The sequence below is a fragment of the Prorops nasuta genome, unplaced genomic scaffold, assembly GCF_024137725.1.
Source record: "Prorops nasuta isolate Cenicafe-Biocafe unplaced genomic scaffold, Cenicafe_Pnas_1.2 PNAS00008, whole genome shotgun sequence".
Lineage (NCBI taxonomy): Eukaryota > Metazoa > Arthropoda > Insecta > Hymenoptera > Bethylidae > Prorops > Prorops nasuta.
Window position 1 is genome coordinate 4,399,978 of NW_027116805.1, and position 13,614 is coordinate 4,413,591.

The following is a 13,614-nucleotide window of genomic DNA, read 5'->3' on the forward strand; positions in this document are numbered from 1 at the left end:
AAAAGTGAGAGAAATAAGAATAACAATACTCACATAAGGATGTGTGCAGCGTGAAATCCCGACGGCCGGCGACGAAGAACACTAGTGAAGGCTCGTAACACTTGCACACTGTACACACGTGTAGGAAATAGCACACTGCTTTCCTCCCGGTCGATGCACAATGGCTAGAACGTGCAATGGACGACGCCGATCTTTAACTTGCCCAAATGAATCCTCCAAATCCCTAGCAAAAATCCACCTTTTTCTGCCACAAACTTTAATTTTCACCGACCGGCTCCGTAAAGATGCCACTGTGTTACTATGTCTATATATCGCGTGATTTCTGCAGATACTGCTCCAATGACCGTGTCTTCGCGTACGCAATTTTACTCTCTCCAACTATATCAGCTTTCTGCGAAAACTCATCACCTTTTTCGCGTACGAGAGGCTTTGATTAATTTTGCGTATCGAGTTGTCTTTACCCCGAAACTCGTAACTTTCTTGCCGGTTGAAGCCGAGCCAGCTTTCTCTCTCTCTCTCTCTCTCTCTCCCTCTCCCTCTCCCTCTCTCTCTCTTTCTCTCTTCCACTGTGTATCTTAAGGAATCTTATTCCCTGCTCCCTAACCTTATCGAGGGTTGTGTCCTCACGCCGTCTTCGTCGAACGCGAATATGACGTGTGCGCGCGCGTGCTGGACGTGCGTGCGCACATGTGAGTGTATGTGTGTGTACAGGCGCGCGCGCGCGCGGCAAACCGTATTAAATGGAAAGAAGGGAGATGCGAGGCATGAAGGAAGGAGACAGAGAGAGGGGGTGGAGGATTTCACGGGTATGGAGAGAGAGAGAATGATAAAGTTAAGGTAAAATTGGAAATAAAGGGAAAAGAGCCAAAAGAGGTGGTGTCTTTCTCGGGACGTGGTGTGAGATTATAGAGAGTATAGGCACGGACACGCGTTATTCGAGGGGTCCGCTTACCGCTAGGAGTGCAAGCGCGCGACTGCGGCGCTCAGGTCGACTCGTGCGCCACCCGTCAGTTTCCAATTTCGCCCGCTGCCCTCCTCCAATGGCGCCACAGTCGCATCGTCGTCTCGAGAACCGCCAAAGGCGCCACTGACCCTGCCTACACCAACTACTCGTTTCTCCATCTCTCTCTCTCTCCCTCACTTGCTCTCTATTTCTCTTCTTTTCCCGCGCACTCTCTTACCCCAATTCCACCTCCGTCTCTGTCTCTTTCACTGCATTCAACTTTTGCTTTTACTCTCGGTCTTCCTCCGAACTACTCTTACTTATTTACTCTTTTCTCATCTTTTTCCTTCACTACTACGCTATTTTTCTTACCTCACTATTCTGTGTTTAATTTATAAGAGAAAAAATCGTGAAAACAATCAACATGACAGCCGCGAATGATAAAGTTTAACGGGCGATAAAATATCATAGAAATGAACTCCACAAAGTGCCAATGCAGAAGCTTATCTTACACGATTACGGAAATGAGCTTGGCAAAATATGATACAGTGCCGACTGTGAGTGTTTGGTGTGTGGTTGTGTGTGTGTGTGAAGCAGTTTTTGGTCCGGTCTTCCATCACGCATACAAGGGTACGGGAAGACACATCAACACATGCATTCATTCTTTTTAGGATACGGTGGAGCTCGAAAAGCTGACGATGCCCTTGAGTCACTCGCTATAAATTAATAAAGGCACTGCTTGTTTTGACTGCGAGACTCTGATGTTATTGACCACCAAACCAATGAATAACGACGGAGTGTAAAACGTACAGTCGCCGCCATTTTGTCAAATATCGCGGTTACACCGCGATGCTATTCAATTACCACTTTTTTAACAGTACATTCACACGTTAAACTTTTCCAACTAATTCTAATAAACTTTGACGCAATGTAATATTATTTCTCTTATTCGTGTCAATAGTTGAAAAACTTGAACAGGTAATGGAGAGTAAATTCATGAATATATAATAATACAAATAATAAGCAAGTAATGGAATTCGTAAAAGAGAAAAAATGTTCAATGAATAGAAACGAAAACTTTGCAACTAAGGAGACATTGGTCCTCGAGAGGGCAGCACACAATTATTACACTGAGCGATTCGTGCAATTATGCGGCCGTGTTGAGAAATTGAGAGAAAATTATTGCAGTATTTAAGTGGAAGATTGAGAAATTAATATTGGCGAATATGCGTGTGTATAATGTGAGAGGGTTAAGAGTGTTAGAGCTGAGCAGTGACACGCAGCCATGCATATCAAAGGCGTGACACGTCCCACGTGCAGATGCTGGTCTGTCGGTCGGCGGCGGCCGGCTGGTTCGCTGGTCGAGCTGCAAATTGGGCCAGTGGAGCAAAGAACGAGTGCGAGAACGGGCTTAATAAAAATATCGATGCAGTATGCAAGATCACATGCTGATCTTTTGCACACGATTTTTGTCCAAAGTTCAGCAGCTTGATCACCAATACTATATAACGCTTGCTTTTCCCATTGTCAAGTCTGTATAAAGGTCAAACAAGAAAGGATGGGAAGGAGAGAGACAAAATTACAAGTAGCCCGCCTATTGTCAAAGTAAACAAAACACGAGATATTCGAGTGAAGGTGGGGATACTTCAAAAATAGTAGAAGATAAAATTGCTGGAGGTAAATACATGAATAGGGTAAGGTTAGTTAGGTCCTCTGTTGTTGTTGATGCTAGCTGCCACTGTTGCGCCAATGGCTAATAGAAAGCACGTATAAAGATCACAAACGTTAGAGAGAGAAAGAGACGCTAAGAAAGTGGTAGTTGGACACCAAACAAACGGAAGGAAAGATATTAATCGTATTTTTTTCAGCTCTATTTTCTTTATATTGTTGTGTCAGGTCGAGCCCGTAAAAAGTGCAAAACACTAAAAGAGGCGAGTCCATTGCGAGGGAAAAGTAGAAACAGGAATTTAAAGATAGAAGGAGCGTGAAAGGGGGGAGAGGCAGTGAAAAGAGAGAGACAACAAAGAAGCAGAATTCGAAAATAGAAGCGAAGCGAGTGGCCGAAGGTATTAATGGTAACTGGAAAGTTTATTAATGATAATAGGTAATAATGGAAGACCATCGAGAGTTGTTAATTGTAAAATTATGAAATTTATTTAGGAATGGAGATTGTGGACTAAGAGGCTGAAAGTGTAGAGGCGAGGTCTTTGAGATACAAAGAAGGGGACGGGACGATGGAGAAGGAAGGATAGAAAACGGCGATTCTCGGGCAAGCAAAAAACAAAAGTGCATCTCGGCAAAATGGCCGTCGGCTGAACGACTCTCAAGGTTACTCTGTCGTGTTGGGAGAGGGGTAGGGAGAGAAGGATCGAAAAGGAGAGAGAGAGAGAAGAAAGGAGGTATCAGCGGCGTACATGTATGCTAGCCAACCTTTAATGTGAACCCCGTTATTTATTTCGACAATTCCAAGCGTGACGTCAGCCAATTTTAGAAAAGATTGCTACACCGACTATTTTTGCTCGCCTTCGCGTCTGGATACTCGCGATAATGGCTTCTTGAAATCACATTATTACTCTCATTACGTTTATCAATAAATCGAGCTTCATTTTTCATTTTGCATTCTTCGGCCGTACACCACAATTGCCTAATTGTGCTTTTACCGAAACGATTGTTAACATTATTATTAACGAGCTATACGAGGTTACTTTCAAGTGTAAATATTATTTACGTGAAAGGAAACAAAGGCAGATACAGTGCTTTGCTAATTTTTTACAGTTTTATGCTACAGAGCAAGACTCGACAACATTACTAAGTTACCAAGTCAAAGGTGTTAATTTGTACTAAAGTACTGAATTCATACATATAGATACATTCCAGATAAAATTTATATTTCTACATCTTTTCCCAGTGCGTATACGCGCTGTACAATGTGCACAACTGAATCATAAATAATACAATCCAATTAAATCTTGGTACACAAAATATAAATTTAATTGGGACTTCTCCATCAATACCAGCTTTAAATATTGATGTAAAATTAGCTGGAAACGAGGCGCAAACATTGATGTTGATTAATTGTAAATGAAACAGAAGGTTCGTAGAGTACCACAGTGGCAACTTTGAGGGAAAATCAAATGGAATGATAAAAAATGAGGTGTTAATGCCAGTATTATCTATGGTGTTTTTTCAAAGGTGTAAGAGAAGACAGAGGTTAGTGTTAATGGGGTTTTGGATGTATTCCTTATTTTTTTCCGTCTCGACACAAAACATGCCGGTTGCACCTATCCTGCGGCCTTATGTTACCTCTATTCTTCTTTATACTCTAACCAAGGTTACCACCTCTTCCTTCTACCCCCCCCCCCCTCCCAACCCCCACCTTCACTCTTTCTTCTCCTATTTCTCTTTCGCCCTCTTCCTATCTCCCGCTCCTCCTTTCCCTCTTCCTCGCCAACCTTTTCCTACATCACTTTATCCTTCAGCACTCTCTCTGCTCTCAGTCAGTAAGAGGGTACAGTCCAACGAGAAATACCGGTGGAATGCGCCAATGTGAAACATAAACGCCACTCTACTCAACTACCACGTTACTTTATCAGCAAGTTTTTACAGCCAGCTATCAGTGCCACTATACGTACTACATTTGCCAATGATCAATTTCTCAATATGACTTCATTCAAATTCTAACGATCGACCGCCAGATTTAAGGTTGCTCGAAAAATTGCAGCTTCATCAGCTTTAAGGAACTCTCTCTTGCAATTTTATTGCCAAAAGCAAATGAACGGGGCAAACCAGTGGCAAACACAAGACCGTCGAATCGAGTTTAAACTAATAGAGATAATAAGAAAAGCAAAGGAGTTTATATTTGACAGTTGTAAACACACGAGGAAATCTTGCAAGTAGAGTGCAGTTGGTATGGCGGGCCGAGAAAATTGTCTCAGGCGTGGTTAGATAAGGATGGTTCTGAAAAATATCAGAGGTCGAATTGGGTCAAGTTGAATCGGAAGATAGATGGCGTTGGTCGAGAGGTACGAGTAGATAAAGAAAGGGGAGAAAAGGGAAAAGAAGAATTCGGTGCAGGAAGTCTAGCGTGAAATGCACTTGATACTCGCCGGTGCAACGCTCGATTGGTCACCGGATGCTCGGGATGCAACTATTTTTGCTCGGCTGCTGGGTAAATTTAGTTCCGCAGCCAAGTTTTTCCTTCCTATCGACATCCGGACGCTGGTCTACGTTATTTGCGACTGGCTGACTTTAAGTCAGGATGGCCGAGCGGTCTAAGGCGCTGCGTTCAGGTCGCAGTCCACAATGTGGGCGTGGGTTCGAATCCCACTTCTGACAAACTTTTTTTTCCTTTTTTCTCATCAAAACGCTTATGCAACGCGCATTCTCAGTCGAATTCTGATTTATTCCGCAATTTTCAGAGCGGCAGCTTTAACGCAGCGAGAATTACACGCGATAAAGTGCGAGTTTTACTCGCGCGTCGAGAGCTGGTGGAAATTAGAAGATGCACGGAATTTGGAGGAAAAAATTGGGAGAATGATATTAAGAGAGGATTTATCGATGAAAATAAATGGTCCGTTGTAAAAGTGCATAAGTCTATTTCGACCAAGTAGTAGCGCTGCAGCCATAAAAGCGTGTTTGCACAATCTCCACGGCAGTGACCCCATTTTAAACTTGTTATTCGGAACACGCTCGTAAAAATGATAAAGGTCTTTGCTCGAGCTTTTTTTATGCTCCACGGTTTCTCGACCGACCGAGCGTATGCAAAATCCTCATCCTGGCCAGTTCAATCGCCCGGCTTCGCGCGGCACGAATACCCCGAATTCTCACTGGCCAGAAAACAATTATACGATAAATCAGGCAAAACTGTACCACGAACCGTGCAATAATTTATGCTAATACAGCCAAGACCGTGAAGCGAAAAAATGTCTTATTCAGGCGGAAAGCTTGAATCGTTCCATCTTAATTTTTATTAACATTCGTGCAGCGTGACGTGGCTCGGTCGATATAGCAGTCGATAGGAAGAACGATTAAATTTCAAGAAAATTCCTCGTATCGACGTTGAAGCTTTCCACGCGAATTTCCTCGCTATTTATTCTTTATTAAACAGTTATTTCCGGTAGATTATTGTAACGCTGCACAGTCTGCAGTTCTTTCCCTTTAGAATGTAGCGTGCGTGTTATTCGCTAGCAGGTCCATTCATAATTCTAGAGCGAGTTGTTAAAATTGCCATCTTATTGCGTCATCGCTGCCAGCGTGGAAAGCCGAGAAGGGGGCAGAGTTAATTTTTCTCGTGTGTGGCAAACGCACTCGCACGGTTTTTTCGTTACGTCACTATCAATTTGAGTTGATGGCAATCGATGATCGTAGGCCACTTTGCTTATCGATAAAGAGAGTATCGCGTGCCACGCGCTCAACAACGATATACCAATGAGGCTCCACGAGTAATAAGAGATTTACGTCGGTGCTTTAATTTAATATTGTGTGCGTGCAACGCTGTATATGCCCCTCGCTGTATATTATAAACACACACACACACACACACTTATGCAGCACTCTTGCGCGCTTCGTCCTGGCAAATGAATAATCTGGCTCGAAAACCGGTTGTGCTTCATCTTTATACGAATCCACCCCAACTGCGCAACCTACCCACTAAAATTATTCCTCCCCCCTCTCCTAAAACAAACAAGAGTCCTAATTAAATCCACCTAAAGCAACTCTCAGTCCCCATAGAAGCAGCCTTCAATCGCCAGATATTTATGACTTCCTCGAGTTTTATACATTTTTAATAGCCCGGTCAAAATAATGGAAATCTCCTCATTTTTCTCCACTCAAAGATATTTTACTTGAACGGTGGAGACGCTGGGCGTTAGCCAAGACAGCGAGATTTTCAAAAGGAAAGGACTGCTTATTTTTAAACGATTTTCAACTCTATCTCGTATAAGAGACTAGTGTGTGTGTGTGTGTGTGTGTATGTAGGGTGAGGGGTATAGGAATATCTACAGCCGAAAGAATGTTTGTAAACAGTGTAGGCCTTAAATCGTCACTGAATCGCATGTCTTACGTGTATCGCGTGCTGTTATCTCATTTATTATTCGAGCTAAACGATCGCTAAAATTTACAAGAGCATCGTTCTCGAATGGATAATGAGACAAGCTTGGTACCATTGTGCATGAAAATTATAGATGACGCTGACGCCATAAAAACGTCACCTAAGAAACAATCCTCGACTGTTGGGCTCAAATTAAAGTTATTTTTTTCTCTTGATTCCAGGGAGATACGGAAAGAGCGTGTTTGTGCGTTTCCTAGAGGAGATAGCGGCTAACGAATGTGGCAAGATTGCAGTTTCCGGTGCAGGAACAGCCGGCAAATCGCTTTGAGCGTCGCTGCGTCTCAAGGCCGGCCTGATCCGACGAGTTAAGGACGGCGTTACCCCCTCGCCACAAGCTTCTTCTTCTTCTTCTTCTTCAACTTCTTCTTCTACTCCTACTTCACTACTTCTCTAGACAAAATATACCAAGAAACCTGCATCTCTCTCTCTCTCTCTCTCTCTCATCTCCTCGTCTTCTTCTTCTTCATATCTCTAATTGACCACAGACACCTCCTCTTCGTCTCCTCAACCCACACCAATACACTTATTTAACACATTCGCACTGTACCCTTTCTTGAATCCACCCTAAAACTCACACTTTTTATTTTAACGCAATGCGCACACATTTTTCCCTTTTCGATCAAGCACGATTTTATCTGTGCTAAAGTGCACCTGCCATGCCAATAAATTCAACACTTTCCTTTCTTAACTCTGAAACGTATGCATTAAAGCTCACCTAGCAGCACGTTTTCCACGAATATTCAGATCTTTAGATTTCGTCCATACTGTAAATCCTTGCTTTTTCGACAAAGCTGTGTGGTATTAATAGTAGGCTTATTTATCAAACCTTTCTCACTTCGTTAAGCCATTTGCTCACCTAACAACTAATTTTCGTTTTCTCTCTTTATCACCACTGCACTATCTTCCTTGCAATCTCTGTCTCTTTGTACTCTCTTTACCTTTTATACTAGACTTCACGGAGGTCTTCGCACTTGGTGCAAATTTACGAGCTTTGAATATCTTACAAAGCTTTGCTTGAACCAGTTGAAAATTCTTCACTCTTCGACAAATGATTATTATTGCCATATTAAATGTTTATGGTGAGTTAAATGAGACTTTTTTTCTTTTCAGGGTCAGTCTACTCTATAATGAATCCATGGACTAAGAGAGATGGAAAAAGGGAGAGGCAGGAAGGCTGGATAATTAGCGAGGATTTTTCGATAGTAATCAATTCTAATAGAACGCAGTGGGGAAGCATGAATATAGAGCAGGTGTTGCCTATTCCGAGATTTAAAGATGGACTATTGGCTAACCTTGAAAACAAATGGTCGACACACATCCTGCCATCCACCTGTTCGGCCAAAAACTAAGCATAGGGTCCCCTCCAATTAAATTGAATCGCCCACAGAGCCCAGATCCATGGCAAAATCATTAAGATAACCATATTCGGCAATGATACATCGGATAATTCATTGGATCCAACTTTTTATACTCTCTCTCCAATCGACTTATAATTCCATTAAGCGACCCCTCTAATCAAATATTCCTCCAGTGCTATTTTTAATCCATCCTTTCATTTAATATTACGTCAAAGCTGCACCCAGAGATTCGTAATTTATTAAATGCTGCTGCTGAAGCTACGACGTAATCTTACACGTATTTATTTAAGCTGCTCAAATTATATCTCCTTGAATAAATTAATCAAACGACGAATAGTGAAAAAAGCCATCGTGGTGCGAAGTTTTAACAGTGGCAATTTTTTTCCACGAAGAAACAAAAGAAAAGACGACGTCACAATGCGGTTGTAAGATTATCGGGATTCCAGCGTGTTTCTTTCGTGCAGGATTCTTCCCTTCTATGTAAGGAACGCGAATGTAGTAACCCAGTAACATGGAAGGAATCTGTACCAACTTGTACACTTACTTCTTAACCACTTGCGATTTGCTTTATAGAATCAACTGCTGCAACTCACCGAGCTCACCACTATCCACTCAATTTATTCACTCGTTTTATTCATCCTATAAATATTTAACTTTGTTTTTCTTCTCTTATACTTTTATTCGCATTATTAAGTATCCGTCTCGTTTCTTTGTATTTCATATTTTAAAGAGACTTTACTTGTAAAAGTTTGGCAACTTTTATCCTTTTTTTTTCTCCTCAAAATGAAATCTTTATTTGTACGTACAGCAGGAAGCACGGAAGAATTATTTCCAGCCACAATACTTTTGTTCGAATTTTTTGTTTCCCGTTCGAACGTAAAACATCGAGTTTTCAAATAATTTTGGTCGGATCCACCGCAATAACGTAATACTCCGAAGCATGGGAAGAAATAACGCGTCGTTTTTCTGAAAGAAATTCGACATTGTCGATGTATTTACGTGAATGTGTTATTCAATAAGAACAAATCTTCATGTTTATGGAACTGGGGGTATTGAAGACAAGTTCAATTTTAAGTATAGAGCGATGAAACAGGGAGAAATATTAAAATAATAATATATACATTTAACGAGTTTAATGAATCGGACGTGATGCATCGATATAACTATGAAGAAAGAGAAAAATCTGGTGGAAATAATGGCAAATGCTGTCTGACACTTGAATGGGGTAGAAAGAATCGCAAATGGTTTTAGTCAGAAAAGAATTCTAAGAATTGTATCACAGAGAGAGAGAGAGAGAGAGGGGGGGGGGGGGGGTGGAGTAGGAGTTTTGAAATTGGCAGGACAAGAAGTGATAAATTATGGCGCGTATATGCTATATATTAAAGTCAGAAGGAATATTTACGGTCGGTTTCGCGAGTGTCTTACGAAACCAATCGTAAATGCTCGGCCTAGCAGGATATTCTTGATTTTTCAGGCTGATTTTGTGCCGAATGCAGGCAGATGCCAGTCCCATCCGCCGTTTGTCCATTCCGAGATACGCGCCTATGCGGGATAGAGAACCTTTGCCTATGGTCGAATAGAAAACAATAGATACCCCCACCTGCTAAAAAAAATATATAAAAAAAGTGTCCCTTCCCTTAAATAATATTCCAACGCTTTACAAGCATTCCAAAGTACATAAAAAAATATATTCCATATTTAATCAATAATAAATTTCCTCCCTATCGATATAAAACTTGCAAAAATCATTCAGCAATATTCCTGATACATCGTGGCCAGCTTGTTTCAATTTATAGAATATCATAACAATGTAGAATGTATATAAATAACGTGAGAATAAAATAATCTTGAAAATACCAGTTTTAATCGTCGTTTTTCCATCGAGGTGTCCATGCGGAACGACAGAGAACACTATTACCAATGGCTAAATAAAAAATAATAGTTATAACCTCAATTGCTCGAAGAAAAACCAACGAACCACGTCCTATTACGCCGTGCAACTCTAGTTATATTTATTTTCTTCATTTGCAAGTTATTTGTGAAAAATACTAGATACTTTAATTACTCATTGACTTTTATCGGTTAGGGTGTTTCATTATCGTTTCCTTTGTTCACGTGGGAAAATATGTAATGCGTTAACAAGAGAATAGCTGGAAGGGAAGTTTACGCACAATCAATACTGCGAGCCAAAGCCGAAAATCGTCCAGACGCTCGTAAACCACAAACATCCCAGCTGAGTTCGCGAAATCCTGCTAAGAAAACCACGACGATCCAACTTTTCCCCCCTTTCCTATCAACAACACAACCCATCCCAGTACACCAAATGGATCGAACCCTGGCTTCAAAAAGCACGCAAAAAATAATCCACGTTTTTCGCTTGTATTATACGAGATATAAAATGAAAATTTGCGTATTATGTAAAATCATTTGTAGGCGATTAAACCTTTGTGGAATTGTTATTTATGAGCATTACATTTTTTATCCCGATACTTTTTTACATGGAATAGCAAAATATGTTATTAAATTAAAAGAAAACAATTGAGGAATAAAATATAAATATTGCTGACTTGTGTAGTTAATATTAGAATTAAAGAGAGGTTGGAAATGTTTATATTTTTTTAAATAATATAAGAGGAAGGGGCAGATAGGGTGAGGGTAAAACTGGCAAAAACCGTAAATCAACAGGGAAATCTCCTAATGAGATAATTCTCGCATCAATTTGCATCAATTTTAACATTACTTTTTTCCCTTCCTCGCTTTGCATTTTATGTTTTGGTTACGAATTTTCATCATTTACATTTACGGAGGGTGCTCGACGGCGAAGAAAATGGTTTAACAGGTTTCGCACATCGATCAGCCTGCTTCGCCAAAGATTAATTAAAGGCAGCGTTGAGTATCATTAATTAATTTTTTCATTTTATTGTATTTACAATGTAACCAATTGAGACTGAAAAAATAATAAGTTTACTCGAGTTTTTATAGAATCTTTTTTTTATTCCGATCAATTTCCACTGTAATAAATGACCGTTCGAGTTTTTGGTGATTAAGTTAATTTTGTAAGTGAAGTGACCGGAAGTTGGACTAACAGGAAGGCGAACGATCATCAAAGTATTTTTTTTTTTTTTTTTTAATTATCGATGGGAAAGAACCATTATAAAAGAGGGAGGGATAACGAAGGATCAATAGTCAGTTTATCCTAATTAAAAGGTTCGTTACAAGAAGACAAGCATTTCTATGAAACCAGAGAAGTCAATGTTGCGAACAAGGGAAACTCGATAGGTTTTTCTTTTTTTAAGAATCATCAACCTTAAGCACTTCCTTCAGTTTCAAGTAGCGCTTTTCCACCAGTAATCAAAATCTGTTCATCCATAACCGGCGCGTTATTAAAAACTGACGATTCTCATTTCTTTCTCGTTGAGAGCTAACATTAAGCGTTAAGAAGAATTTAATTATGTTAGTGGTTTGACAATAATGGTCGAAATAAATATATTTAATATTCGTTACAAAAAAATATAATAAACAATACTTGACGACACATTAAATGTATTGGAGTTCTCGGTTAGCGATATCTATAGGAACACACACACACACATACATAGAAAAATATATATATAAAGGTACGCATGTGGTTGACGAGTAAAGGTGGATGGACATTCTCTGGTATATTATAATTGCAGCAGAGGTTGAGGGGAGGATGGCGAGGGGGAGTGGGGCTCGAATGCCATTAAACCAGTCACGATCGCCTGGCCTTGGGCCGTGGTTGCATATATATATATACATATATATATATATATACACAGAAAGAACTCGTACAGTTCTAGTTCGATCCTTTTCCATCCTCCCTTGCCATCCTTCTCTCTCTCTTATTCCGAACGATGCATTCTGGATTTTTCAGCCAAGCTGCCTATCTTCTTTGGCCAATCCAACTTCTTCTGCTTCTTCTTGATCCTTCTTTATCCCCCTCGTTTTCACCTTCTTCGGCCTGGTTTCATCTTCGATCATAAGATCCATGTCGGTATCATTTTACTTTAAATAAAAGGTCTTTCAATGCTATTAATAAAACGCTATATTTATCAAGGCTGCCTCTCTTTGAAACTCAAATGCCACTTTTATATAAATTGCAACGATAAAACTTGCCCTTTTTCCCAATTTCCAAATCATTTTGGTCATTAAGGATCAGCAGTGTTAACGTGTGCTATCTCGAGGGAGACTGTTATAGTCCTTTACAGTATAGACTCGTATCCACTGATTTGTAATCCTAAATTATTTTTTCACAACTCTATATTGTGGTTTTTTATTATTGTAGAAAATATTTTTGGATAGAATGGTACCAATGTGTGCGTGGAGCTTGAATTTTTCGTACTTTTTCACGTCACTCTGTCACTTTGCTTTTGCACTTTGTTTCATGTGGCGAATCTATTTTTCATAGAGGTCAATCTACTCTAAGTGCAGCGCAACTGACACCCGTCACTGGATTTAATCGGACATACTAGGAAAAATATTAAGGCTGATTTATTAGTCTTTGGATTTTTGTTTTGCTTTATGAGGCAACTTTTCAAAGAGTTTATAATTTTTAAAAAATATACAATTTTGTTATTTTATTTTTATTAGAAATTTATTCAATTTGTTTCTGGCTAACGAATGATTATTTTAAACGTTAGTTTATACATGCAAAAAGTTACCAAGTGATTGAGAAATTCGTTTAATAAGTAAATATTTGAATTGCTGTGGTAAATGGAAAAATTTTAAATTTCGTGCTCGAGTAGGCAAATGTTAGAGCAAGATGCGTTTTTCGTGGGGAATGTAGGCAGTGTTCAAAATTCGCCAGAGAAACCTGTTTCTGCTCGTTAAGAACGTTTAGGAGGGGAGAGAATGATGAACAGGATGGAGGGATTAGATAAGAAGGTGCTGTTTAGAATTTGGCAGTTCTCAGTCAGGAGATGAACTCAGCTGCTGCATAAAAATTTAACATTTTCCTCTAGACCATTTGACAATATTTCATCATTAAATCTCACAAATTTCAATCGAAAATATATATATTATTTATAATATATATATTACACTTATTATCTCTATACAATTTACTCTCTTTATTATAATAAACTAAAAATTAATAATTTTTCAACGTCATGTATGAAATTTTTAAAAATATTAAATAACAAAATGGTGATAGAAATAGATGTAAACTTTTAACAGTAAAATTA

At 39.6% G+C, this 13,614-nt stretch overlaps 1 protein-coding gene and 1 non-coding gene across 2 annotated transcripts in view; one reads left to right on the top strand and one right to left on the bottom strand.

The window, feature by feature from the left end:
• The window catches only part of EcR (Ecdysone receptor), a 157,320-nt gene extending 156,375 nt beyond the window's left edge, over window positions 1–945 (bottom strand). Inside the window, exon 1 of the mRNA XM_066730715.1 lies at window positions 34–945. The gene's annotated coding sequence lies outside the window, so the exon portion shown is untranslated. The remainder of the gene's footprint in view (window positions 1–33) is intronic.
• A 4,250-nt stretch (window positions 946–5,195) lies between these two features.
• Window positions 5,196–5,278, top strand: TRNAL-CAG (transfer RNA leucine (anticodon CAG)). The gene has a single exon. It is a non-coding gene; the product is annotated as a tRNA-Leu (tRNA).
• Window positions 5,279–13,614: the final 8,336 nt, after the last annotated feature.